A 6,000-nucleotide genomic window follows, 5' to 3' on the forward strand; every position below is an offset into this window, starting at 1 on the left:
CATGCTCTCGGTGCTTGTTTCAAACCATAGATTTCCTTTTTGAGGCAACAAACATGATTTGGATGAGAAGCATCAATATATCCCGATGGTTGTTCCATATAAACCTCTTCTTGTAGGAGATCATGCAAGAAGGCATTTTTAACGTCAAGTTGACGTATGTTCAAGCCACGAGAGGCTGCAATAGAGATTACAATGCGAACTGTAGAGGCTCTAACAACGAGACTAAATGTGTCATTAAAATCAACTCCACAGAGTTGAGTATAGCCTTTGGCAACAAGGCGTGCTTTGAGCCTATCAATAGAGCCATCCGAATGATATTTGATCCAAAAAACCCATTTGGATCCAACCACATTAGTAGCAAGTGGTCTAGGAACTAGTTCCCATGTTTGATTGTGAGTCAAAGCTCGAATTTCATCCTCCATTGCAGCTAGCCATTCGGGTGATTTGGCGGCACTCTTGAATCCTTTTGGTTCCTTCATTACTAATAATGATGATAATAAAGGAGAGGAAGGAACTTGACAAATATAGTTGTAATGTTTGGACTTTGAGATACCAGCTTTTCCAAGTGTTAACATGGGATGAGAATTCTGATTTGTTGTAGAATTTTGAGCTGGTGCAATCGGCATATCTGAAGCTGCAATTGGCCCGATTGTTGAAGTAGGCACAAGAGGCAGTTCTGGAACTTGCTCAACTATTGGAGTAGGCACATGAGGCAGTGATATTGGTGAACTTCGAGATGTGTTCAACTCCAAGGCACATGATTTACATGGATTGGATGGAGTGACTGATGGTAATGGCCAAGAACCTACAAAAGAATTAGTGCTAGACAAAGGATAATTTGATGGACTGGGATCTTGAAAAGAAATATAATCTGAGAGTGCATGAGAAGGCTGCATATTAGAAGAAGATGATGGAAAAACTGTCTCATCAAACCGAGCATGTCAAGTGACAAATATTTGATGTGATTTAGGATCTAGGCATCGAAATCCTTTGTAGGATGAATTGTAACCAAGAAAAATACATGGGAGACTTCTGGGTTCAAACTTATATTTAGTATAATCTCGCAAGTATGGGAAACATTAGCATCCAAAAATTCGAAATATTGCATAGGTGGGAGACTTACCATACAGAATTTCAAATGGAGAGACCTCATTCAAGACAGGTGTGGGCAAGCGACTAATTGTAAAAACTGTTGTACTGAAGGCTTAAACCCAAAGATGAAGAGGAATATTGGCATGAAAAAGCATTGTTAGGCCTGTTTCGGTGATGTGTCTGTGTTTTCTTTCGGCTCTACCATTTTGAGAAGGTGTATAGGGGCAAGAGAGCTAATGGTGAATACCACATTTGGCTAAGTGAGACTGAAAAATGGTACTTGTGAATTCACCTCCCCCATCACTTTGGAATTTTTTTATCTTTGCCAAGAACTGATTTTCAACAAGTGTTTGAAATTTTATGAAAGTTTGATAAAAATCAGCTTTGTGCTTTAATGGATAGAACCAAGTGAAGCGAGAGTTATCATCTATAAAGATAACATAATATCGATATCCAGAGATAGAATTTATTGGTGTCGGACTCCATAAGTTGCAATGTATGAGTCCTAAAATTCTTTTGGACTATCACTTGTTGGAAAAGGGAGTTTATGGCTTTTAGACTTTTGACAACTAATACACAAAGATGGATTCAACAATATAGAGGTGAGAGATAGAAGACCTTTCTTATTAAGCATGGAAATTATTTAAGATGATACATGGCCTAAACGGGCATGCCAAGTGTCAAAGGAATTACATAAATTGTTCTTACTAATAACAGTAGAAAAAACATAGTTTCCACACTTCAGTACATAGAGTCCATCTACACGATTACCGCTTGCCACCACCTTTCGAGTTTGAAGATTCTGTATGATAAAATCATTGTCAGTAAAGGAAACAAACAAAGGAAAATCATTAGTTAATTTACTGACGGAAAGCAGATTTTTGGTTAAGTTTGGCACCACAAGAACATTATTTAATTGAAGAGTTGGAGTGGGAGAGTAGGAACCCATGTGTGTGATGGGTAGGGAGGATCCATTACCAATAATAACTATGTCCTTACTAGTGTAAGGTTCCACCTTATCAAGTTGAGACACATCGGAAGTCATGTGTGCGGATGCTCCTGTATCAGTGTACCAATATGTTGTGTCGTTGTTGATGGTGCAATTTGCAAGTGCTTCGGCAAGGTTTGCATCAGATTTTGTGTATCTGATCTTACAGTCTGTGGCATAATGGCCTTCTTCACGGTAGATTTGACATCAAGGAGGTCTCCTATTCTGTTGCTTGCCACGATTTCCTCCCTTTGATTGGCCTCCTTTATATTTGTTTTGATTATTATTAGGCCTTGCATTTCAGTTTGAAGATGTAAAGGAGGAATGAGCCACATAGGCAGAGACGCCACCTGCATTGTTATCAATAGACTTGGAAAAAAGATCAAAGCTTTCTGCTTTAGGAACAATATCTTTGAAACTTGGGATAGGAGTTAAAGATAATTGAGTGGTAGAGAAACTCGAGAACTCGTGGCCTAGACCACGTAAATACCAGTGCACTTTGTCAGTGTCATCAACTCGACGTCCCATGGCCGATAATTGATCACAATGGGCCTTGAATACTCGAGCGTATTCAGAAACACTACGAGAGCCACGCTTCATGAGATGAAGTTCATCTTTTATTTGAAGTTCTCGAACCTTAGATTTGTGACTGAAGGCAGTTTCAAGAGCGTTCCAAATTTCTCTTGATGTTGTAAGTCTAATAACAACAGAAAGTGCTTCCTCCATGAGAGAGGAAAGAATAAGACTCATGACTAGTTGGTCATTTTGCTTCCAAAGGTTGTGGGCTGTGGGATCAGAGGTAGTGGAAGGCATAGATGTGGAGCCATCAATATATCCATAGTAGTTTTGACATTGCAGTAAGGGGACTACTTGGCTGCGCCAAAGGAGAAAATTGTTTGATGATCGCTTGATTGTTACCATGTGAACCATGGTATTAAAGGAGAGTGTAGAAGAATTTTCTGAGGCCATAGAATCGAGTGGAGGTTAATCCTATTGTGCTCTAATACCATGAAAGGATTTTAGAGACAATAGTGAAACCACAGCAATTGCTTATGGCGTAGGATTCTTCATTATATATAAAACTATTAAAAGCTAATAATAGCAGTACAAGCTATACAAGGAAAGATATCTACATATTCTATATTTACAACTAATCAACTCCTACATATTCGTACAACGTCTGTATTGCCATGTATTGCTCCTTAATGCTTGGATTGATTTTCTGTTTGATTGCTGCCTTGATTGTCTCCAGAGAATAATGCTCTGTTATGGCCAACAGATGCACCCACAATTGCAACTGTTTAATTTTTGATAAAGAAATATGTTTATGATAAGATCATAGCACACTTTGCCAGCAAGAAATAATTAAATGCTGAGTTTTTATTATTATTATTATTATTATTATTATTATTTTGAAGTTACTTAATTGTGCATCTCCTACGCGAATCAGATCGTTCTTGTTCACCCACACGAAATAATGCATAGACGGATATTGAGGTCTTAGAAAACTAGGGATGCAATATGTAAATTTATTAGATGAATTTCAATAAGTCCAATACAGTAAAACCTCTCTATAATGATACTCTACATAGGAATAAACTCTACATAGTCATAAAAATATATATTCCCAATTTGGGATAATTATAAATAAGAATAAATTTTACATTATAATAAGTTATAATTTTTCTAATTCTCATCTTAAGGAAAGTTGCCTCCACATAATAATAATTATTTGTATATTGAAAAAAAAAAAAATATATATATATATATGCTATGATATATTAAAGGTTTAAGATGAAAAAAAAATATTTATCTAAAATTATTTGGGATAATGATTTATACTTTAGAATTGTTACCATATCTTTTAACTTACGGGTACATTACTCGTTAGTATGAATATCTTCTTGTTGAAACCAAAATATTTATAGCTTCTCAAGCATGTTTAGAGCTTCTTGGCACGAAACTTTTTGTATTTTCATACTATCATCCTCATGATTATTTCCTTTCTCATACTATCATCCTCATGATTATTTTCTTTCTTTTTTTGTCTAATTGTAGCAATGATTTCTTCTTCAATTAAAGCTATATGACTTGTTGTTCATTTGGATGATTGAGGAAAATATTAATATCCATTCGATTAGTGTAGTGAAGTTATCGAATCTGATCACTCAATTATACAATGACTATTTGATTCTCCTCATTCACTTAATTTATAACTTGCAATTCATCGATATCGGGGGTCCTAATTTTACAATGTTTAAAACAATTGGAAATTGTCTATGGCTTCACATCAATTGACCATGCAACAACTACATTTACAATTCCATCAAGGACACCTATCTTTATTGATTTCAAGACATGATCTTCTACCCGTTTCAAAAGTAGGCAATTGAAGCACTAAATTGAAACTCTAATACTATTAAAACATGAATTGAAATCATAATATTATATTACTAAACATGAATTATGGAATAAGAACTTTTTGTAACTACACCTTTATTATGTTATAACCTCCTCATAGTAATAGAATTAGTTAGTCCCACTATTATGACTATAGAGAGGTTTTATTGTATTAATCTAATCACTCAACAAGGGAATTAATACTCTAATCACTCAACAAGGGAATTAATACATAATGAAAATCCACATCACACAATTCAGTAGATTTTAACTTATTTTAAAATTATCAATTATATATCATTAGCTTTTCATCTAATAATAATAATAATAATTCTCCAGTAAAGATATTATTAGGCAAATTTTGTGAGGAACGTGTTTAAATATTATTGGATTTCTCTGTAAAATGTCAATTTAATTTAATAGTGAGATCTTTTATACTTTTACATGAAATTAACATTTAAATATATAAATAATTAGTATTATATTCATCCAGTTAACAACGGAATTTGGATGGTCTATTAATTTAATTTTACATAATCTTTAAGGGATTTTAAGACATCACGTGGTTATATCATCTAATAGTTACAATTCATTTATATAAAATTAAAACATAGACCTAACTATTAGATAGGATGTAGGAGTAATCTGCAAGGTGTAAAGAAAGGAGGGTGTGTTTGTAACTGTGTCTAAATAAGCCAAACGCAGCGTTTAGTATTTGTCTTGCCAAAACGCTACGTTTAGCTACAGATACCAACTATTAAACAGTTGGTCGTCTTCTTCACTTCTATACAGAAAAATCAGAGAACAATTTACAGTACAGTTTTTTCTTTTTTACGTGATTTTCTTCTTTCCTTCATTCAGTTTCATTAGTTTTCTACAAGATTTTTCATGGTATCAGAGCCAAAGACTAACGTCGATGGCAAACATGAACTCCGAATCCGTTACTAATTCGTCCAAAATTGAAGCAGAGCGGCTCAATAATGGCAGATCTCAGCAATTCACAGGTCACTCATCACTTCCAAATTTGTCTGTAAAGCTGGTAGAGAAGAACTACAACTACTGGCGTTCTCAAATTTTACCAGCTCTAGCCTCACACGAGTTAGATAGCTACATCTTAGGTACTAATCCTTGCCCTACTCTATTTGTAATGGAAAAAGTTGAAGGTACTGAACACTCTGTTAAACAACCAAACCCTAAGTACTTTAATTGGAAGAAAACTGATCAATTCTTAATAAGTTGGTTGCTCTCGTCAATTTCAGAATCTATGTTTAGACATGTATCAAAATGTAATAGTACATATGAAATTTGGCACACACTTGAATTACATTTTCAGTCAGTCTCAAAGGCTAGAATTCTTCATCTTAGGAACTTATTACAAGTTACTAAAAAAAAGTCACAAAGCATGAATGACTATATTTTAACAATGAAGGCGTTAGGTGATGAATTGAATGACAGTGGAGTTCACATTAGTGATGAAGAACTGTTGTTGTACATATTGGATGGGTTAGGCTTAGAGTATG

The sequence above is a fragment of the Pistacia vera genome, unplaced genomic scaffold (assembly GCF_008641045.1).
Source record: "Pistacia vera cultivar Batoury unplaced genomic scaffold, PisVer_v2 Contig171, whole genome shotgun sequence".
Lineage (NCBI taxonomy): Eukaryota > Viridiplantae > Streptophyta > Magnoliopsida > Sapindales > Anacardiaceae > Pistacia > Pistacia vera.